Genomic DNA, 25,234 nt, shown 5'->3' with positions numbered 1-25,234 from the left:
AACCCAGTTGCGGGCAATGGCCTTACAGGACCCTGACCTGGACTTTGCACAGTTCAAGGACAGAGCCATCCGGGTGCTCCGAGAACCGGCACCAGGTGGCGCTGTGACCCACAGGCGCCCTGCTATCACTTATCACCAGGACGCGGCGCCCTTGTCTGCAGGGCCTGTGGGAGCTGATGCGCAGGCTTTGAACAATAACCCGGCTACAGACCTGCACCATCAGGTCCAAGAGCTGACTAAGAGTGTTGCCGCGCTAACCAGAACTGTGCAGTCTTTACAGGTCTCTTCTCCAGGAAAGATCCAGCTGGCATCCGGACCGGAGGACGTCCCGTGGCGCCGACTGAGGAGGACTCCACCGGCCAGAGGAAGACCCAGCGACAGATACAACGAGGACGGATGACCCATCTGCCGCCGCTGCAATCAACCCGGACATATGGCAAGGTACTGTCATTTAAATGGACACAACCTGGGGTAGAGGGCCAACCCCCAGGCATAAGATCATCAGGCCCATCGAACTGGCGTGACAAATACGTAGGGGGACGTCCGGTCTTGCCTGTGGTACTGGATGGCATTCCAATGAGTGCCCTACTAGACACTGGGTCACAGGTGACTACCATCCCGTACGTGCTCTTCAAGCGGTACTGGAATGACTCGGACATAACCCGCTACCTAGATGACGACCTGAGCATTATCGCCAGCAATGGTCAGCCCGTGCCACAGATAGGATTTAAGGAAGTGACCATCAAGGTCGGTAGAGTTAAACTGCCGGCACAAGGACTGATCATTGTGGACATTGACCGTCGCGAGAGTCACCCAAAGATAACCCTAGGTACTAACGTAATTGAAAACTGTCTTGCAGAGGTGATTCTTATTTTGCAACAGGTTGCCAAGAACGCCAGTTCCAGCCAGCAGCGTGTCCTCCAAAAAGAGATCCGGGCACTGATGAAACGGCAACAGGTGGAACTATCTGGTGGTGAGATAGGTAGCGTGAGAATGTGTGACCCGTTCCCTATTGCCATGCCCCCGAAAAGTGAGATGATGATTTGGTGCCGGGCAGCTATTGGTCTAAGAGGTAGAGACTACCAAGCAATGGTAGAACCCGTCTACTCAGACAGTAGGCCCACCATTTTGACAGCACGGGGGGGTGGTCGATGTACGCCATGGGAGGGTGCCCGTCCGCATCATAAATATCGGGGAGAGAGAAGTATACCTGCCCCGGTATGCCACGCTAGCCAAATTGTTCACCATCAACCAGAACTCTGTACAGGCCGTGGAACCCTTGCCTCCATCTCAACCAGAGGAAGGTAACGGCTCTAAGAAACCAATGGAGGACTGGTGTCAGCAACTGCATTTGGGTACTGACTCCACTCTCTCACACCAAAAACAGGGAGTCTATCGGGTGGTTCAAGAGTACGAGAGAGTGTTTAGTAAACACCCGCTAGACTTCGGGCGAGTAAAGGGGGTAGAACATCACATCCCCACAGGAGACCATCCTCCCATAAAGGAGAGATACCGACTCGTACCCGCTGCACACTATCAACACGCCAAGGGGATGCTAAAAGACATGAAGGAGGCTGGGGTAATTAGGGACAGCTGTAGCCCCTGGGCAGCCCCACTAGTCCTAGTGAAAAAGAAAGACAACACCATAAGAATGTGTGTAGACTACAGGAAGGTCAACCATATCACACACAAAGATGCGTACCCGTTACCAAGGATAGAAGAGTCCTTAGCTGCATTAAAATCTGCCAACTTCTTCTCTACTTTGGATCTCACTAGCGGGTACTGGCAGGTTCCTGTAGCAGAGGCGGACCGGGAGAAGACCGAATTCACCACCCCGATGGGACTCAGCGAATTTAACTGTATGCCGTTCGGGCTCTGCAACGCACCAGGAACCTTCCAACGGTTGATGGAATGCTGTCTGGGACACCGGAACTTCGAGACGGTCCTATTATACCTGGACGATGTCATCGTCTATTCCAAGACCTATGAGGACCATCTGGAACACCTGGCAGAAGTGTTTGAAGCCCTGGCAAACTATGGCCTAAAGGTAAAACCCTCAAAGTGTCATCTACTGAAGCCAAAGGTACAGTACCTCGGACACGTGGTGAGTGCTGACGGAGTGGCCCCCGATCCTGACAAGATCACCGTGATTAAGGACTGGCCAAGACCATCCAGCATAAAGGAAGTGCGGCAGTTCCTCGGGTTGGTAAGCTACTACCGAAGATTCATTCCCGGTTTTACCAAGAAGGCAGCTCCTATGCAGGACCTCCTGATAGGCCAGTCCAGGAAGGCCAAAAAACAGAAGCCACCCTTCAGATGGGAAAAGCTGGAAGAGGAGTCATTCCGCCAGCTGAAGATGGCCCTCATGGGGGATGAAATCCTGGCGTACCCTGATTACAGCCAGCCCTTTATCCTCCACACGGACGCAAGCAACATCGGGCTAGGAGCCGTACTGTCCCAGATCCAGCAGGGGAGAGAACGGGTAATTGCTTACGCCAGCCGAAAACTGCGACCCACGGAAAGAAACCCTGAGAATTACAGCTCGTTCAAGCTAGAGTTCCTGGCAGTGGTGTGGGCAGTAACCGAACGTTTCAAGCATTACCTTGCCTCTTCCAGGTTCACCGTGTACACGGACAACAACCCGTTGACACACCAGGACACTGCAAGACTGGGTGCCCTGGAGCAGAGATGGATGGCCCGCCTGTCCAATTTTGAGTTCACGATCAAATACCGGGCAGGACGCTCCTATACCAACACGGACGCCCTGTCCAGGATGCCAAACCTACCGGACGGAGGGGAAGATCCAGAAGAACTGGAAGAAGTCGAACTCCCTGCGTTCCACCGTCATGGGATTACCCAGTATTCCCACCGTGTGAGGGGCCAGCGATCCGCTACGTTCAATCCCTTACCCCACTACAACTGGGCGGAGACGTAAGACAGTGACCCCACAGTCCGTCTGGTGAAGGAGATGCTGACCCAGGCTGACGCCCGCCTGGACCCAGCCGCTCCGGAAGAGACCAAGCAACTGTGGACGGAAAAGAGCAGACTGTTTCTCTACAAGGAGAAGTTGTGCCGCAGAATGGTCAATTCCCGGACACATGAGCTGATCTGGCAGGTGGTGGTACCGAGACGGGACGCAGCTATGGTGCTGGAGGCCTACCACAATGGGGCAGGGCACTTCGGATGGAAGAAGCTGGAGTTCCTGCTGCGTGAACGGTTCTACTGGATAGGCATGAGAGGAGCCATTGAGAGGTGGTGTAGAGACTGTGGCCCGTGCAATCTAAGAAGAAGGGACCGTGCCAGCCAGAGGACTCCCCTGCAGCCCATCATCACCAGGCAGCCGCTGGAACTGGTCGCTCTGGACCATGTTAAACTGGCTCCAAGCAGAAGCGGGTATGTCTACGCCCTAACCATCGTGGATCATTACTCCCGGTTCCTGGTGGTGGTCCCTGTCAAAGACTTAACGGCTCAGACAGCAGCCAGAGCCTTCCAGCTGCACTTCTGCCGCCCACACGGGTACCCGGACCAAGTGCTGATGGACCAAGGGCCAGCCTTCGAAGCGGAGGTCTTCCAGGAGTTCTGCAACCTGCAAGAAGATAAGAACAACGCCCTATCACCTCCAAACCAATGGACTCTGCGAGAAGATGAACCAGGTGGTGATAGATCTGCTAAAAACATTGCCCCTGGAAGAACGCAGTTTGTGGCCTGAGAAACTGCCCGATCTGGTGGACCTGTATAACCACATCCCGGTAGGTTCCACCAACTGTACCCCGGCTTACCTAATGAGAGCAAGACCTGGTAAGCTGCCTGTTCACCTGGATATGGGAGTCCTGACACCCGAGGACACCTCGCCAGAAGCAGACTGGGATACAGAACGGCAGCAACAGTACCGGAAAGTACAGGAGAGCGTCGAGCGAAGTCTCTGTTAATCAAGAGAAAGGCAGGAGAGGACTTATAACCAACATGCTCCCGCTGTTCCCCTGGTACCTGGAGAACAGGTCTTGAAAAGAAAAAGGCGGCTCCATAAGTTGGACGACCAGTGGGAAAAGGACCCGTACACCGTACTGCCCTCAAGCCACAATAATCCAAAGGTGTACGTCATCAGCAAGGATGGAGGAGAGACCACAGCCACTGTCTCCAGAGACCACCTGAAAAAGTGCCCCGAGAAGTTGCAAAGCACGGATGAAGATCAATAAGACCCTCAACCCGTAGAGGAAAAGGAGGAAATGATCACCACCGTACTCGGAGACTTTCCCCGGTCCTGGACAAAGTAAACAACGCTATCGTGGTGCCCGTCCTCACCTTTCTCCAGCCAGCCCCTCAAGTGCCTACAGAAGACCAGGTAGAGCTGGAAGAGCAGCCGGCCCAGGAGGCAGAAGAGTCCACACCAGCAGCGCAGGAGGATCAACCCTCTGCTAGTAGTGAGCCTGCCGTGCCCCTAGTGAGCCAAAGAGTGCGCAGACAGCTGCCCAGCTTACCCATAACACCTCCTACACCCTGTAGTGCAGAACCAGTTAGTGAGCTCCGTAGGTCCACTAGAGTCACTAGAGGTCAGATGCCCGCTCTCTGGAGAATCTAAACTAATGCACTGTGAATTTATCTGTTTAACTGTTTATGGTTTTTGTTGTTGCCTGTTACCAATTATGTTTCTCAGTTACCCTGCAGATTTCTATGGACTAACAGGTTATAGACACTGGATAACCGGAACAATTCTTGTAGATAGTTGCACCTTGGTGCCTCTTGCGAAGACGGCCGCGGAAGAGAAAACCTGTCTGGCGTGGCCTCCTTGCGGCCCAAAGTAGTTAGTTTAGCCTTGCAGCCACGCCCAAGGCCAACGCAAGAGGATTGCTTTGGACAGGTCCCCTACTTCGCTTAAAGCTTCACCTTGGGTGACATGGACACCCTCTTGTTTCAAAAACTTCACCTTGGATGATATGGACACCCGGTTGCGGACACGCCGTGACCTTTAAAGAACTAAAGCTTCTTGTAAATATGTTATTGTATTATCGCTTATATCCTGTATTTATGTTTCTTTAAAAATGTGTTTAGTCCCGGAGTACTAAAATTTACTAGGGGGGAATGTGGCACCCCAGGGGTCTGGTTGCCACAGTAATAGAAATATTATGTCTGAGAGCAAGTGGGAGGTTTCTCTGGTCAGGAGCCCTAAGCATGCAACACTGCCCGCCCAGACCTGGGAGGGGAGGAATCTGCCCTTATAAACTGGGTCTGGGGCGGGATTAGGTGAGACAGAGCCTGCAGAACAAGCAGAGCAGTCAGAGCCTGGAGAGGGAAAGTAAGAACCAGGAGCTCTGTAGGAACAGTAGCTGAATACCAGGGGCTGGAGCTGAGCAGAGTTCGCCCTGGTTGAAGACACTAATACCGGACACGGAGTCCGAGGCTGTGGGGACATCCAGGTCCAGCAGCAGAATCCAACCGGCAGGGGATTCCATGTCTTCTGGCCATAGAAGCCTGGAGGCACGGTCACAAGCAAGGGACCAGCAACGCCATTGTGAAACAGAAGGTCCCAAGTCACCAGCCATACGGGTGAGCACCACAGGGTATACTCAGGGACGTGGGCTACTTCTACCCGCATAGAGCAAGGTAGCCAGGAAAGAGTGCAGATAGACGGGGAGGCCTACAACTCCACCTGGCCAGGGGGAGATCCTGCTTGCTCACAGACTGACCAGGCCCCTACTGCTAACCAGTACTCCCGGGAGGGTCGGCTTTATACCATCAGTAAAGACCCTTAACTGCACCACACGTCTCTGTGTTTCATCGCCGCACCAGCACTATTAGTACTGGGAAGCTCGCACCATCACTCCCATCTTCCACACTAGCTGCCCTGAGGCAATACTTCTCCCGTGGGGAGTTATTCCACACTCGGCTGCGCAAACAACATCAGCCTCAGCGGTCTGCAGCGCAGCGGCGGTCCCCACTGACCGCAATCCACGGGTGGCGTAGTCGGACATTGTTATTACCTAAGACTGCCACTGGTTTGACCGTCCTGGGCACGGACCGGGTCACCGCCACACTGAGACTACAACCCCCAGCGATCCGGCTCCGGGTATCCCCTGCACAACACAGGCCCAGGGGGCGCGTCATATATATACCAGGATGAGGGACATATATACCAGGATGGGGTATATATATATATATATACCAGGATGAGGGACATATATACCAGGATGCGGAACATATATACCAGGATGGAAGACATATATACCAGGATGGGGGACATGTATACCAAGATGGGGGACATGTATATGACTCGCCCCCTGGGCCGTGGGGCACGTGGAACCGGGCAATAGGGAGACGCTGGGAGTAGTAGTGGCGGCCCGGTCCCGCGGCTCAGGGTGGTCAGACCAATGGTAGTCTGCTACTGTACTTTAGATAATGTCCGACTACGCCACCCGTGGATTGCGGTTATTAGGAACCGCCGCTGCATGCAGACCGCTGGGGTTGATGAGGTGTGCAGCTGGGGTAGTGTGACTCCCCACGGGAAGAGTGCGGCCCCAGGGCAGTGTAGTGGATGGTGGGAGTGATGGTAGTGAGAGTCCCAGTAACGGTAGTGCTAGAGGCGCGAGGGAGCACACAGACAACAAGTTACAGTCCAGGGTCTTTACTCACAGTTAGTATCCAAGTCACTTCAGCTGGCAATGACTGCCCGAGCCGTGCTGCGTCCACCAGGTGAGGGGCTCGGTCAACTCCCAGGCAGCTCAGAAGTATGGCTCAGGACCCCCTTTAATCCTTTCTCTGGCCTGCCTCACCAGTGACCCACTTTTGTCCAGCTGCCGCGGACCTGCGCGAGTAAACGTGGGCCCCGTTCCCCGCTGTCCTATATGGTGCCTTCCTAGCAGGTTTGATGAGGTGCTGCACCAATAAATGGTCACAGCCTCCGGTCTTTGGCTGAGGGTTGTTTCTCCTCCACCAACTTGGGATCCGGTACCCTTAATCTGCCTGACCCTTCACCCTGGATTCTCGTGGGTTCTTTGGGTCCCTTCCACCTTCTTGTTCCTGAGCCCTTCTGTTTCTCTCTCTTTCTCTCTTCTCCTTCTTTCCTGTTCTGTCTTCTCCTCCTTCCCTTGGACTCTTCTCCAGGCCCACTTCTCCTTCTCCTCTCAGGCTCCGGCCTCTTCTCTAGGCCTGCCTCTGGAGCAGCACTCAGCCTGAGCTGCTGCTCCCTGTCAGCTCTCCTCTCAACCTCTCCTCACAGACTGAACACTGAACTAAGATGGTGCCCACCTTTTATACCTCCCTCTAGCCATGAGCCCAGGTGACCAGCAACCAATGGGCTCCTTCCTACGCTCAGGAACCAACCCCTATCGGCCCCTACAGCACTGGGTGTTCCACCCCCCTCCCCACTCCAGTCAGGGACATAGTCGGTCGTGCCTGCACTTCTGTCTAGTGGGAGCACCGTTGATCTGCCCCTCGGAAATGGGGTGTGTGTGCTGTATGCAGCTAACTGAGCCCTGGTCCATACTCCATCCTTACCTGGGAGTGAAATATCACACCTCTGGTCTGAGGTGCAATACCCCTGTAGCGGCCGAACCCTCGGGGCGCTACATATACCAGGATGGGGGACATATATACCAGGATGGGAGACATATATACCAGGATGGGGGATTTATATACCAGGATGGGGGACATATATACCAGGATGGGGGATATATATATACCAGAATGAGGGACATATATACCAGGATGCAGAACATATATACCAGGATAGAAGACATATATACCAGGATGGGGGACATGTATACCAGGATGGGGGACATGTATACCAGGATGGGGGACATATATACCAGATGGGGGATATATATACCAGGATGGGGGATATATATGCCAGGATGAGGGACATATATACCAGGATGGAAGACATATATACCAGGATGGGGGATATATATATATATCAGGAAGGGGGATATATATACCAGGATGAGGGACATATATACCAGGATGGGGGACATATATACCAGGATGAAAGACATATATACCAGAATGGGGGATATATATACCAGGATGGGGGATATATATACCAGGATGAGGGACATATATACCAGGATGGGGGATATATATACCAGGATGGGGGATATATATAACAGGATGAGGGACATATATATCAGGATGGGGGACATATATAACAGGATGGGAGACATATATAACAGGATGGGAGACATATATAACAGGAAGGGGGACATATATACCAGGATGAGCGGCATATATACCAGGATGAGGGACGTATATACAAGGAAGGGGGCATATATACTGTTATGCACACGCCCGGGCTAAGCGGCGTGTGCGTGTGATTGGTAGTGATTCCACTGGACCGTGCCGGAGAGTGAATGCCTGGAGGGGCGTGACTAAGTATTCACCCGATCCGACCAGGGTCGCACGACGGCATACGACGCCAGTGCACCAAGGAGGAACCGAGCAGAGGGACCAGGTGCTACTCCAGGACAGACCCCGGACACGGCTGTTGACCCACACAGGGGAATACAGGAACAGGCTGGTAGGCTGGCACACAGACTGGTGGGTATAGGCAGGCACGACTGGTATGCAGGCAGGCGGGTATGCAGGCAGGGGGGTAAAGGCAAGCACAGCTAGAGTGCAGACAGGGAGGCACTAGCAGGTAGGAACACAGGCGGGATAGGACCCAGTACACACCGGGACTCAGGAACAATACAGGCAGAGGGTTACAGGCAAGCACGGCTAGAGTGCAGACAAGGCTGAGCAGGGAGGACAGGGCTCTGTTCACACGGAACAGACAGGAAGGGAAAGACAGAGCCAGACACCCACAGGGTACTTGCAGTGAAGTAGCGAGTGGACCACAAACTCACAAACGGGAGTACAGAGACAACAAGCAGGAGTTAGGTACGAGTTCAGACTCTGCAGAAAAAGGAAGGGAACGGACATAGAGGCAAAACAGGTAAAGGATAGGAGAGAGTTCAGACTGGAACTGAGTGTACGGAGGAGACCGACACTGCAGCGGGATACAGGAGCGGGTCTGGGAATACGGCCCCCAGAGAGGCAGGACGAACAGGCAAGGAGCGTGTTCAGACAGGACAGACAAGATACAGGAGCGGGTCTAGGTAATCGGCCCCTAGAAGGCGGGAGGAACAGGCTAGGAGCGTGTTCAGACAGGACAGACAAGAGAACACAGAAAGGACTCAGTTCAGACACGGGAACTAATACCGAAAAGCAGGAGACATACAGGACTCAGTTCAGACACGGGAGCTGATACCGCAAAGCAGGAGACATACAGGACTCAGTTCAGACACGGGAGCTGATACCGCAAAGCAGGAGACATACAGGACACAGTTCAGACACGGGAACTGATACAAAAAGCAGGAGACAAGAGACGGGACCTGGCACCTTCAGAGTGCAAGCACACACTGAAGGAAACACTATGCTCAGGCAGGGATAGAAGGGAGCTGCTGAGCTATATACCAAGTGACAGACAGCAATAGGCTGAGGACGCACAAGGGGTGTGACCCACAGCAGGTACAAAAGGCAGGAAGTGATCGGGCGCCGCCCTTAAGCAGCAGAAACAGACACAAACAGACAGCATGGAGGGAAGCCAGAGAGACATTCTGGACAGGAGATCAAGTGCGCCCTCTTGCACAGTGGGAGATGGACCACCATGCAAGGACGCCGCCAGGTATGTTACAGTACCTCCCCCCTTACGCCCCCTCTTCTTCAGGCCTGCCAGAATCTTCCGCAGGGAATTCGAGGACCAGTCGTTCACTGGGTTGGAGGGGGACAGAGACTTAAGGGTAATCTCTGCTTCGAGGTACATCTTGTCAAGCTCACAGGAAGAAATAGACGGGTTATCAGGTACATAATGAGGAAAAGTCACTGTCTCTTTGTTATCTGGTGGTATCCCGGAGGATTCAGGAAACAACTGGAGGTCCTCCGCCGGGTCAGAAGAGTGCAGAGGCTCAGAGAAAACAACTACTTCAGAGTACACTAGGTCGGACTCACTGGAGGAAGCAGGCGAGGTATCGGGTACCGAGTATAGGAAAGTCTCTGTCCATTCACCACCAGGTGGCACCCCGAAGGGTTCTGGAGACAGCTGGCGGTCCTCCGCCTGGTCAGAGGGGTGTAGAGACTCACGGGTAACCTCTGCTTCAGAGTACACTAGGTCGGACTCACTGGAGGAAGCAGGCGAGGTATCGGGTACCGAGTATAGGAAAGTCTCTGTCCATTCACCACCAGGTGGCACCCCGAAGGGTTCTGGAGACAGCTGGCGGTCCTCCGCCTGGTCAGAGGGGTGTAGAGACTCACGGGTAACCTCTGCTTCAGAGTACTCTAGGTCGGACTCACTGGACGAAGCAAGCGAGGTATCAGATCCAGGATATAGGAAAGTCTCTGTCCATTCACCACCAGGTGGCACCCCGAAGGATTCTGAACACAACTGGAGGTCCTCCGCCTGGTCGGAGGGGTGTAGAGACTCAGGAGTAACCTCTGCTTCGGAGTACACTAGGTTGGACTCACTGGACGAAGCGAGCGAGGTATCAGGTACAGAGTATAGGAGAGTCTCTGTCCTTTCGCTACCAGGTAGCACCCCGAAGGGTTCAGGAGACAACTGGAGATCCTCCGCCTGGTCGGAGGGGTGTAGAGACTCGGAGGTAACTACCACTTTGGGGTACCCATTGTCAGGCTCACAGGACGAAGCGGACAAAGTATTGAGTACCGGGTGTAGAGAAGTCTCTCTCCATTTGTCATCGAGTGGTATCCCGGAGGGTTCAGGAGGCAACAGGGGATCCTCCGCCAGGTAGTAGAGGTGCACAGACTCTGAGGTAACCACAGCTTTGGAGCATCCTTGGACATGCACACCGGTTAAAGAGAAAGAAGCATCTGATGCCGGGTGCAGGAAGTTCTCCTGTGTGGAGTCTGGATGGGCAGAAGTCTCTTCGGGCAGGAGAACTGGTGCACTACCCACGCACATCACCCATTGGGGTTTCTCCGGGATACAGGGAGATGAAGCTTCAGTAGGGACTTCAAGGTTGGGGTCAGGAGGTCTCAGGGAGGACAGACCCTGGCGTGACGGCTTGCCTCTAAGTCTAGCACGTCTGGACTGCCTCTTGAGGTTGAGAGAAGTATTCCGGAAAGCGTAGTCACCCTGTGAGGATTCTGGGTGGGCAGTAGTCTCATTGGGCTGGAGGACTATTGCGCTACCCACACACATTACCCGTCGGGGCTGCTCCGGGATATTGGGGAGTGAAGCTTCAGCAGGGGCTTCAGAGTTAGGGTCCTCGAAGACCATACGAAAGGCCACCAGGAAGGCCTGCAGGTCAAGGATGACAGGATCCCATGCTTCCCATAGGGGGGTGACCCATTTCAAGGCATCACCCGCTAGGTAGTCAATCATAAAGGCCACTTTAGCCCAATCGGAAGGAAAATAGAGAGGGTAGGCCTTAAAGTGTAGCATGCATTGCTCCACAAATGCACGACACTGTCTTGGATCCCCATAGTAACGTGGCGGATCCGCAGGAACGAGAGCTGATAGATCCATCTGGACGGGTGCGTAATTCGCCTGGAACTCAGCTAAAGGGGGGAAAAAAAATTTATTTATTTATTTTAATGCATGTATTCGCTGGAAAAACTTCTCAAAGAGCGAAGGCCGTGGGGCTCAACGGGAACCATGGCCTGAGCATGCTGTTATGCACACGCCCGGGCTAAGCGGCGTGTGCGTGTGATTGGTAGTGATTCCACTGGACCGTGCCGGAGAGTGAATGCCTGGAGGGGCGTGACTAAGTATTCACCCGATCCGACCAGGGTCGCACGACGGCATACGACGCCAGTGCACCAAGGAGGAACCGAGCAGAGGGACCAGGTGCTACTCCAGGACAGACCCCGGACACGGCTGTTGACCCACACAGGGGAATACAGGAACAGGCTGGTAGGCTGGCACACAGACTGGTGGGTATAGGCAGGCACGACTGGTATGCAGGCAGGCGGGTATGCAGGCAGGGGGGTAAAGGCAAGCACAGCTAGAGTGCAGACAGGGAGGCACTAGCAGGTAGGAACACAGGCGGGATAGGACCCAGTACACACCGGGACTCAGGAACAATACAGGCAGAGGGTTACAGGCAAGCACGGCTAGAGTGCAGACAAGGCTGAGCAGGGAGGACAGGGCTCTGTTCACACGGAACAGACAGGAAGGGAAAGACAGAGCCAGACACCCACAGGGTACTTGCAGTGAAGTAGCGAGTGGACCACAAACTCACAAACGGGAGTACAGAGACAACAAGCAGGAGTTAGGTACGAGTTCAGACTCTGCAGAAAAAGGAAGGGAACGGACATAGAGGCAAAACAGGTAAAGGATAGGAGAGAGTTCAGACTGGAACTGAGTGTACGGAGGAGACCGACACTGCAGCGGGATACAGGAGCGGGTCTGGGAATACGGCCCCCAGAGAGGCAGGACGAACAGGCAAGGAGCGTGTTCAGACAGGACAGACAAGATACAGGAGCGGGTCTAGGTAATCGGCCCCTAGAAGGCGGGAGGAACAGGCTAGGAGCGTTTTCAGACAGGACAGACAAGAGAACACAGAAAGGACTCAGTTCAGACACGGGAACTAATACCGAAAAGCAGGAGACATACAGGACTCAGTTCAGACACGGGAGCTGATACCGCAAAGCAGGAGACATACAGGACTCAGTTCAGACACGGGAGCTGATACCGCAAAGCAGGAGACATACAGGACACAGTTCAGATACGGGAACTGATACAAAAAGCAGGAGACAAGAGACGGGACCTGGCACCTTCAGAGTGCAAGCACACACTGAAGGAAACACTATGCTCAGGCAGGGATAGAAGGGAGCTGCTGAGCTATATACCAAGTGACAGACAGCAATAGGCTGAGGACGCACAAGGGGTGTGACCCACAGCAGGTACAAAAGGCAGGAAGTGATCGGGCGCCGCCCTTAAGCAGCAGAAACAGACACAAACAGACAGCATGGAGGGAAGCCAGAGAGACATTCTGGACAGGAGATCAAGTGCGCCCTCTTGCACAGTGGGAGATGGACCACCATGCAAGGACGCCGCCAGGTATGTTACATATACCAGGATGAGGGGCATATATACCAGGATGAGGGACGTATATACAAGGAAGGGGGGCATATATAGCAGGATGAGGGTCATATATACCAGGATGAGGGACATATATACAAGAATGGGGGACATATATACCAAGATGGTGGACATATATACAAGGAAGGGGGACATATATACCAGCAAGGGGGACATATATACCAGAATCGGAGACATATATACAAGGATAGGGGACATATATACCAGGATAGAGGACATATATACCAGTATGGGGGATATATATATATCAGGATGATGGACATATATACCAGGATGGAAGACATATATACCAGGATGGGGGATATATATACCAGGATGAGGGACATATATACCAGGATGGAAGACATATATACCAAGATGGGGGACGTATATACCAGGATGAGGGACATATATACCAGGATGGGTAACATATATACTAGGATGGGGGACATATATATCAGGATGGGGGATATATATACCAGGATGAGGGATATATATATCAGGATGAGGGACATATATACCAGGATGGAAGACATATATCAAGGTATGGGGACATATATACCAGGATGAGGGTCATATATACCAGGATGGGGGACATATATACCAGTAAGGGGGACATATATACCAGGATGAGGAACATATATACCAGGATGGGGGGTATATATACAAGGAAGGGGGACATATATACCAAGATGAGAGACATATATACCAGGATGAGGGACATATATACAAGAATGGAGGACATATATACAAGTATGGGGGACATATATACCAGGAAGGGGGACATATATACCAGGAAGGGGGATATATATCAGGATGGGGGACATATATACAAGGATGTGGGACATATATACCAGGAAGGGGGACATATATACCAGAATGGGGGACATATATACAAGAATGGGGGACATATATACCAGGATGGGGGACATATATAACAGGATGAGGGACATATATATCAGGATGGGGAACATATATAACAGGATGGGAGACATATATAACAGGATGGGAGACATATATACCAGGATGGGTAACATATATACCAGTATGGGGGACATATATACCAGGATCGGGGATATATATACCAGGATGGAAGACATATATACCAAGATGGGGGACGTATATACCAGGATGAGGGCCATATATACCAGGAAGGGGGACATATATACCAGGATGAGGGGCATATAAACCAGAATGAGGGATGTATATACAAGGAAGGGGGGTATATATACCAGGATGAGGGGCATATATACCAGGATGAGGGACGTATATACAAGGAAGGGGGGCATATATACCAGGATGAGGGTCATATATACCAGGATGAGGCACATATATACAATAATGGGGGACATATATACAAGTATGGGGGACATATATACCAGGAAGGGGGACATATATATCAGGATGGGGGACATATATACCAGGAAGGGGGACATATATACCAGAATGGGGGACATATATACAAGAATGGGAGACATATATACCAAGATGGAGGACATATATACAATAATGGGGGCATATATACAAGGAAGGGGGACATATATACCAGCAAGGGGACATATATACCAGAATCTGAGACATATATACAAGGATAGGGGACATATATACCAGGATAAAGGACATATATACCAGGATGGGGGATATATATATCAGGATGAGGGACATATATACCAGGATGGAAGACATATATACCAGGATGGGGGATATATATACCAGGATGAGGGACATATATACCAGGATGGAAGACATATATACCAAGATGGGGGACGTATATACCAGGATGAGGGACATATATACCAGGAAGAGTAACATATATACTAGGATGGGGGACATATATACCAGGATGGTGGATATATATACCAGGATGAGGGATATATATACCAGGATGAGGGACATATATACCAGGATGGAAGACATATATCAAGATGGGGGACATATATACCAGCATGAGGGTCATATATACCAGGATGGGGGACATATATACCAGTAAGGGGGACATATATACCAAGATGAGGGACATATATACAAGAATGGAGGACATATATACAAGTATGGGGGACATATATACCAGGAAGGGGGACATATATACCAGGAAGGGGGATATATATATCAGGATGGGGGACATATATACAAGGATGTGGGACATATATACCAGGAAGGGGGACATATATACCAGAATGGGGGACATATATTCAAGAATGGGGGACATATATTCCAGGATGGGGGACATATATACAATAATGGGGGACATATATACAAGGATGGGGGACATATATACCAGGAAGGTGGACATATATACCAGAATTGGAGACATATATACAAGGATAGGGGACATATATACCAGGATAGAGGACATATATACCAGGATGGGGGTAATATATGTATACAAGGATGAGGGACATATATACCGGGATGGAAGACATATATATCAGGATGGGGGATATATATACCAGGATGAGGGACATATATACCAGGATGGAAGACATATATACCAAGATGGGGGACGTATATACCAGGATGAGGGACATATATACCCGGATGGGTAACATATATACTAGGATGGGGGACATATATACCAGGATGGTGGATATATATACCAGGATGAGGGATATATATACCAGGATGAGGGACATATATACCAGGATGGAAGACATATATCAAGATGGGGGACATATATACCAGCATGAGGGTCATATATACCAGGATGGAAGACATATATACCAGGATGGGGGATATATATACCAGGATGAGGGACATATATACCAGGATGGAAGACATATATACCAAGATGGGGGACGTATATACCAGGATGAGGGACATATATACCAGGAAGAGTAACATATATACTAGGATGAGGGACATATATACCGGGATGGAAGACATATATATCAGGATGGGGGATATATATACCAGGATGAGGGACATATATACCAGGATGGAAGACATATATACCAAGATGGGGGACGTATATACCAGGATGAGGGACATATATACCCGGATGGGTAACATACAGTCATATGAAAAAGTTTGGGCACCCCTATTAATCTTAAGCTTAATGTTTTATAAAACTTGGTGTTTTTGCAACAGCTATTTCAGTTTGATATATGTAATAACTGTTGGACACAGTAATGTTTCTGCCTTGAAATGAGGTTTATTGTGCTAACAGAAAATGTGCAATCTGCATTCAAACAAAATTTGACCGGTGCATAAGTATGGGCACCCTTATCATTTTCTTGTTTTAAATACTCCTGCCTACTTTTTACTGACTTACTAAAGCACTTTTTTTGGTTTTGTAACCTCATTGAGCTTTGAACTTTATAGCCAGGTGTATGCAATCATGAGTAAAGCTACTTAAAGTGGCCACTTGCAAGTTGTTCTCCTGTTTGAATCTCCTCTGAAGAGTGGCATCATGGGCTCCTCAAAACAACTGTCAAATGATCTGAAAACAAAGATTATTCAACATAGTTGTTCAGGGGAAGGATACAAAAAGCTGTCTCAGAGATTTAACCTGTCAGTTTCCACTGTGAGGAACATAGTAAGGAAATGGAAGAACATAGGGACAGTTCTTGTTAAGGCCAGAAGTGTCAGGACAAGAAAAACATCAGAAAGGCAGAGAAGAAGAATGGTGAGATCAGTCAAGGACAATCCTCAGACCACCTCCAGAGAGCTGCAGCATCAACTTGCTGCAGATGGTGTCACTGTGCATCGGTCAACTATACAACGCACTTTGCACAAGGAGAAGCTGTATGGGAGAGTGATGCGAAAGAAGCCATTTCTGCAAGTACGCACAAACAGAGTCGGCTGAGGTATGCAAAAGCACATTTGAAGAAGCCTATTTCTTTTTGGAAGAAGGTCCTGTGGACTGATGAAACCAAGATTGAGTTGTTTGGTCATACAAAAAGGCGTTATGCATGGTGGCAAAAAAACACAGCATTCCAAGAAAAACACTTGCTACCCACAGTAAAATTTGGTGGAGGTTCCATCATGCTTTGGGGCTGTGTGGTCAATGCCGGCACTGGGAATCTTGTTAAAGTTGAGGGACGCATGGATTCCACTCAGTATCAGCAGATTCTTGGCAATAGTGTTCAAGAATCAGTGATAAAGTTGAAGTTACGCAGTGGATGGATCTTTCAGCAAGACAATGATCCAAAACACCGCTCCAAATCTACTCAGGCATTCATGCAGAGGAACAATTACAATGTTCTGGAAAGGCCATCCCAGTCCCCAGACCTGAATATCATTGAACATCTGTGGGATCATTTGAAGAGGGCTGTCCATGCTCGGCGACCATCAAACTTAACTGAACTGGAATTGTTTTGTAAAGAGGAATGGTCAAAAATACCTTCATCCAGGATCCAGGAACTCATTAAAAGCTACAGGAAGCGACTAGAGGCTGTTATTTTTGCAAAAGGAGGATCTACTAAATATTAATGTCACTTTTCTGGTGAGGTGCCCATACTTATGCAACTGTCAAATTTTGTTTGAATGCAGATTGCACATTTTCTGTTAGTACAATAAACCTCATTTCAAGGCAGAAACATTACTGTATCCAACAGTTATTACATATATCAAACTGAAATAGCTGTTGCAAAAACACCAATTTTTATAAAACATTAAGCTTAAGATTAATAGGGGTGCCCAAACTTTTTCATATGACTGTATATACCGGGAAGGGGGATATATATATACCAGGATGAGGGACATATATACCAGGATGAGGGACATATATACAAGAATGGAGGACATATATACAAGTATGCGGGACATATATACCAGGAAGGTGGACATATATACCAGGAAGGGGGATATATATATCAGGATGGGGGACATATATACAAGGATGTGGGACATATATACCAGGAAGGGGACCATATATACCAGAATGGGGGACATATACAAGAATGGGGGACATATATTCCAGGATGGGGGACATATATACAATAATGGGGGACATATATACAAGGATGGGGGACATATATACCAGGAAGGGGGACATATATATCAGAATTGGAGACATATATACAAGGATAGGGGATATATATACCAGGATAGAGGACATATATACCAGGATGGGGGTAATATATATACCAGGATGAGGGACATATATACCAGGATGGAAGACATATATATATCAGGATGGGGGATATATATACCAGGATGAGGTACATATATACCAGGATGGAAGACATATATACCAAGATGGGGGACGTATATACCAGGATGGGTAACATATATACCAGGAAGGGGGACATATATACCAGGATGAGGGACATATATACCAGGATGAGGGACATATATACTAGGAAGGGGGACATATATACCAAGATGAGGGACATATATACCAGGATGAGGGACATATATACAAGAATGGGGGACATATATACAAGTATGGGGGACATATATACAAGTATGGGGGACATATATACCAGGAAAAGGGGCATATATACCAGGAAGTGGGACAGATATATCAGGATGGGGGACATATATACCAGGATGTGGGTCATATATACCAGGAAGGGAGACATATATACCAGAATAGGGGACATATATATAAGAATGGGGGACATATATACCAGGATGGGGACATATGTACCAGGAAGGGGGACATATATACAAAGATGGGGGACATATATACAAGGATGGGGGACATATGTACCAGGAAGGGGGACATATATACCAGAATTGGAGACATATATACAAGGATAGGGGACATATATACCAGGTTAGAGGACATATATACCAGGATGGGGGATATATATACCAGGATGAGGGACATATATACCAGGATGGAAGACATATATACCAGGATGGGGGATATATATACCAGGATGAGGGACATATATACCAGGATGGAAGACATATATACCAAGATGGGGGACGTATATACCAGGATGGGTAACATATATACCAGGATGGGGGACATATATACCAGGATGGAGGATATATACCAGGATGGGGGACATATATACCAGGATGGGGGACATATATATCAGGTTGAGGGACATATATTCCAGGATGGGGAACATATATACCAGGAAGGGGGACATATATACCAGGATGAGGGACATATATACAAGAATGGGGGACATATATACCAGGAAGGGGGACATTTATACAAGGAAGGGGGACATATATACAAGGAAGGGGGGACATATATACCAGGAAGGGGGACATATATACCAGGATCGGGGTCATATATACAATAATGGAGGACATATATACAAGGATGGGGGACATATATACCAGAATTGGAAACATATATACAAGGATATGGGACATATATACCAGGATAGAGGACATATATACCAGGATGAGGGACATATATAGCAGGATGAGGGACATATATACCAGGATGGGAGACATATATACAAGGATGGGGGACATATATACCAGGAAAGGGGACATATTTACCAGAATGAGGGACATATATACAAGGATGGGGGACATATATGCCAGGATGGGGGACATATATACAAGGATGGGGGACTTAGATACCAGGAAAGGGGACTTATATACCAGGAAGAGGGACATATATACCAGGATGAGGGACATATATACCAGGATGGGAGACATATATAAAAGGAAGGGAGACATATATACCAGGATGAGGAACATATACAGTATACCAGGATAAGGGACATATATACCAGGATGGGGGACATATATGCAAGGATGGGGGACATATATACCAGGAAAGGGGACATATATACCAGGAAGGGGGATAAATATATCAGGATGGAAGACATATATACAAGGATGCGGGACATATATACCAGGAAGGGGAACATATATACCAGGATGAGGGACATATATACCATGATGGGGGATATATATGTTGCGCCCCGAGGGTTCGGTCGCTACAGAGGTATTGCATCTCACCGAGAGGTGCGATATCTCACTTCCAGGTAAGGATGGAGTGTGGCTCAGGACCCTAACACCCACATGCACTACACCACATTTCCGGTGGGGCAGGGCAACAATGCTCCCAAGAGTGAGCAAAACTGTCCCTGATCCCTGGCTGGAGTGGGGGGAGGGAACACCTAGAAAGGGGGAACCCGATAGTGTGTGGGTGGGGAGAGTAGATCCTGGGTGCACTGGGTAGAAGATATATAAGGTGGGCACCACCTTAGATCAGAAGAGTTGCTGAGTTCAGTCAGAGGGAAGAAGTGACAGAGCAGGGCCTCTGTGGAGCTCTGCTCCGGAGGCGGGCCTAGCCTGTGAGGCCCAGCCAGGACTGAAAGAGCAAGGAAAAGTGGAGAGAGTGTTCAGTGAGAGGAGAAGACAGGGAACAGAGCCTCTGCATGAGCTCTGTTCCACAGGCAGGCCCTGTCAGGAGGCCTGAGCCTGGAGGAAGGAGAGGAAGAGAAAGGATCCAGGAGTGGAGTGAAGGGACCCCAGGGGTGCAGACTGGCCAGTCGCCACCGTACGCCCGCCGCTACCAGAGTAGGGGGGTCAGGCCAAGAAAGGGAGCCGGATCCCTCAGCTAGTGGAGGAGAGCAACTACCCTCAGCTAGAAACCGGAGGCTGTGGCATTGCACGTGTCACAGCCCCTCACATCACCCGTTAGGAAGGCACCATATAGGACCCAGGGAAACGGAACACACGTTTGCCTGCCAAGGCCCGAGGCAGCTGGACAGAAACGTGGTTAAGTTCCAAAGGTACCTGGGAGTTGGCCGAGCCCCTCACCTGGTGAGCACAGTACGACGTGGGCAGCCATTACCTGCAGAAGTGGCTTGGAGTGTAAAACTGTGAGTAAAGACCCTGGACTGTATCACTGGACTCTGAGTCATTACTGTTGCTCCCGCGCACCATCACCCCCATCATCTGCACTCACTGCCCTGAGGCTATACTCCTCCCGTGGGGAGTTATACTACTCTCTGCTGCGCACACATCAGTCTCAGCCGTCTGCTCCGCAGCGGCGGTTCTCAGTGACCGCAATCCTCGGGTGGCGTAGTCGGACATTTAAACATTAAAAACCAAATAAACAGATCCGCCACCGGTTTGACCACCCTGAGCCACGGGACCGGGTCGCCGCCACGGAGACTACAAACCCCCAGCATTACACAGAGACCCGGCTCTGGGTATTCCCTCACACACGGCCCAGGGGGCGCGTCATATATACTAGTAAGGGGGACATATATACCAGGATGGGGGCATATATACCAGAATTGGGGGCATATATACCAAGATGGGGGACATATATACCAGGATGGGGGGCATATATACCAGGATGGGGGATATATATATATCAGGATGCGGAACATTTATACAAAGATGGGAAACATATATACCAGGATGGGGATTTATATACCAGGATGGGAAACATACGTATATATCAGGATGCCGGTGGCAGCAGGAGTTGGGCGATACTTGGGCTGTCATAAAATGTTGGCGTTGAGTGGCGACCCCGCACTTTCCCATTGATTTCCCTGCGGTGGGACTCTGCTCAGTGCCAACATTTTCTGCCAGCCCAGGGCCCGCAGCCTTGCAGCGCTGGGACACCCCCTCCTCCCAGTGTCCATGCCTCCTGTGACCTCGCCCCACCGCACTTGCCACCCCACTCCTGGTAAGCTACTGTAAAATAGGACTATAAGACGCACCACCATTTTATTTAATGTTTTTATGGGTTTTTTTGCTCCCCAAAATTTGGGGTGCGTCTTATAGTTCGATGGATCTTATAGTCCGCCAAATACGGTATGTACCAGGGTGGGCTCAGAATTGGGGACATATATACTAGGATAGGGGAGATATATACCAAGAAGGGGCCCAGCATTGAGTACATATATACAAGGATGGGGGACAGAATGTATTATTTACATTCTATGACTAAAGGCTCTGGCCTGAAACGCGTCAGAACGTTCACTGTTTTTTTATTGGATGGATATTCATCTTTTTAAAGACATGAAATAAAGATTGCTAAATTTTATCAGCCGCTAGGATTCCATATTTTTCTCCAGTTCCTTTGAGCTATAAAATAGTTTTCACAGCTTCAGACCACATCATTACTTCTATAAAACAGCATTCCCAGTCTTAGAATGAATCATTACCGAGCTATAACTCAACTTTCCAACAATTAGCAGCAGTATCTGAAGCTATAATCATTAAACTGTAACTCAGCTTTCCCAGTGTCAGCAGCAGAATATGTAATCACACTGTGCCGTAACCCATTCTACCCATTGTGAGCTGCAGCTTTAAACATATCATCCATAACACAGCTTTTACAGTCTCAGAATGGATTATTACTAAGCTAGAACCTAACTTTCCAATGCTCTGCTACAATCTCAGAATGTATAATCAGTAAACTGTAACCCAGCTTTACCAGTGTCAGCAGAAGTTTTAGGGCAGGGTCACACCACTGTATTTTCTCTCATCTGAGAAAATCAGTACAATTATGCTGATCACACTGATCAGAGCGTGATCCGATCTTCTCAGATAAGGAGAAGATGAAACTTTTATTTTTTTTCTTCATCTTCTCCATTCTATCAATCCGTGAAAATTTGGACTGCACTCGGATGTCATCTGAGTGCAGTTCAATGTTTTCCATTGACTTGCACGGCTGAGTGTGATCCGATTTGCAGATGCAACTTGTGCATGCTGCGATTTATTCCTCGGACAGACTCGGTCCGAAAAAAAAAAAAAAATCGGATATGTGCACGGCCCCATAGAATCACATTGGTCCGAGTGCGATCCAGTGTTTTGTTGGACTGAAAGTACAGTCGTCTGCATGAGCCCTTAGAACATATCATAACTAAGCTGTGGCCCAGCTTTCCCAGTGTCAGAATGTGTAATCAGGCAGCAGATCCACAAAATATCACTGTCTTACAACATTATCACTGAGTTGTAACCCAGCTTTCCCATTCTCAGCAGCGGCCGCACAATCCGTCTCTGAGCTACAGCAATCACTCCCTAAAATGGGGAGCGTTTATGAAGATACTGAGATTATGTAACAATTTAAAGGAATTTATTTTCTTATTATTTAATTCTCTATATTTCAAGGCGAAACCTTTTTAAAGAAACATAAGATGAAATTCGGAAATTAAAGTGCATCATGCAAAGGTGCCAAATACGGCTTAAATACCATCCAAAACACATTGCAAAAATAGGGTAAAATTTGTAGATTGGCTAATACTAAGTGTCGGCAGTGTGCATCTTACAAATGAGAAAAAGAAAAAGGCTCCAAGGGTCCAAACAGAAGCTTCAGCAGTAACGATACAAGATGTTGTGTGTGCACATGGACGTATACAGATGGAAACTCACCAATATGACAAAGAGGAGGATGGACGGCGGATGCTAAATCCTACTGAGCAAAAGGACCTTTGGTGACGTCATAACTGTGAGATCAGTCACATGCGGGAGGAGTCAGATTCTGCACTCTGTGCTCTGCACACACACACAGCTCTGCTCTGCACACACACAGCTCTGCGCTGCACACACATACACACACATATACATATATATACAGACACTTCTGTACTATAAGCTTTACACAATCTCAGCTTCTCCAGCTTGATTTAGATACCAAGCTAGAAAATTTATGCTTTGCACAAATACACACGGCTCTGCATTGTATGATTTACACACACAGCTCTGCACTGTATGATTTACACACACAGCTCTGCACTGTATGATTTACACACACAGCTCTGCAATTCACACTTTATATAGATACGCACAGTAATTAATGCTTTATCACTGAGTTTTCTAACCCAGCTTTCCCAGTCTCAGAATATATCATCATTTATCTTTGACCCAACTTTCTCATTTTATACACCATTCTCAGCTTTCCCGGTGTCTTCAGAAGTCTCAAAACGTATCAGCCCTCAATTGTCAACTAAGTTTCCCTTGCAAGACACAGTAGATATTGTGATATGGTAGATATAGTGGTAGTATGGAGGAGGATGTGGAGGATGAGGAGAAGGAGAAGGAGGAGGACAAGAGCAAATTGACAAAATCAGGAAGCGCATACCCATGTCTGGGTGTGAAGACAGAGGTGCATGGGAATAGAGTTAGACCTCCCAAAAAAAGACTCTGGATTTGAGTTTATGTTACACTGCTATTATTCGGTGGTGTTGAGAATTCTGGCCCAATCTAGCTCTTGTTCATTTTTATAAGAGTCAGCCTGTCAGCATTATCAGTTGACAGGCGGATGCGCCTATCGTGCTATAATTCCACCGGCGGCACTAAAAACCTGCTCTGACAAAACGCTGGCGGCAGGGCAGGCCAGGACCTCCAAGGCGTAGAGAGCCAGTTCATTCCACGTATCCAGCTTGGATACCCAATAATTATAAGTCACAGAGGAATCACAGAGGACGTTGGTACGGTCGGCAAGGTACTCCCATACCATCTTCCGAAACTTTTCCCTCCTTGGGAGAATAGCCGGCGCCTCAGGGCCTGTACGATGGGGGGGGGGGGGGGGTCTAAGAAAACTGTCCCAGAACTTTGACAGTGTTCCCCTGCCTCTGCTGGATTGCATTTGTGTCTCTCTCGCCTGTACTCCTTGGTTGTCAAATGAACTGTGACCTCTGCCGCCCACGTTTTCAGATGGGAATTTTTTAAATAATTCCACAACAAGGGCCTTCTTGTACTGCACCATTTTATTAGACCTGTCCTGCAAGGGAATAAGAGACAGAAAGTTCTCCTTGTAGCGTGGGTCTAGAAGTGTCACCAACCAGTAATGACTGTCACCCACAATTTGGACAATGTGAGGGTCTTGGGAAAGGCATCGTATCATAAACTCAGCCATGTGTGCCAGACTACTAACAGGCAAGACTTCCGTGTCCTCACCAGGAGGATGACTGACCATGCTCTCCTCCTCCTCCTGCCTGTCCTCAGGCCATCCACAATGAACAGAGGGTATGACAGCTGTGCAGATAGTACCATCTATAGCAGGAAACTAGCTCCTGTTCTTCCTCCTCCTCATTGTCACTCAATCCATGTTGGGATGAGATGAGGCTAGGCTGTGTGGAATCACCCTGTATGGTTCCTTGCTCCATCTCATCGTGCTCCGCCTGCAATGCATCCTCTATGACTGTGAGCAGAGAGCGTTTCAGAAGACAGAGAAGCGGGATGGTGACACTAATTATGGCGTCATTGCCGCTCACCATCTTGGTGGAGTCCTCAAAGTTTTGGAGGATGGTACAGATGTCTGACATCCATGTCCAC

General features: G+C 49.0%; 1 protein-coding gene across 1 annotated transcript in view; it reads right to left on the bottom strand.

Annotated features, from left to right (window-relative positions):
* The window catches only part of LOC141273325 (uncharacterized), a 78,097-nt gene extending 54,684 nt beyond the window's left edge, over positions 1 to 23,413 (bottom strand). Inside the window, exon 1 of the mRNA XM_073685029.1 lies at positions 23,330 to 23,413. The gene's annotated coding sequence lies outside the window, so the exon portion shown is untranslated. The remainder of the gene's footprint in view (positions 1 to 23,329) is intronic.
* Between the last annotated feature and the right edge of the window lie 1,821 nt (positions 23,414 to 25,234).

The sequence above is a fragment of the Phyllobates terribilis genome, unplaced genomic scaffold, assembly GCF_046119375.1.
Source record: "Phyllobates terribilis strain yellow unplaced genomic scaffold, ASM4611937v1 Scaffold_1__5_contigs__length_1240528914, whole genome shotgun sequence".
NCBI classification, from domain to species: domain Eukaryota; kingdom Metazoa; phylum Chordata; class Amphibia; order Anura; family Dendrobatidae; genus Phyllobates; species Phyllobates terribilis.
Note: the sequence above shows the minus strand (reverse complement) of the source record. Positions and strands in the feature narration are given on the sequence as shown.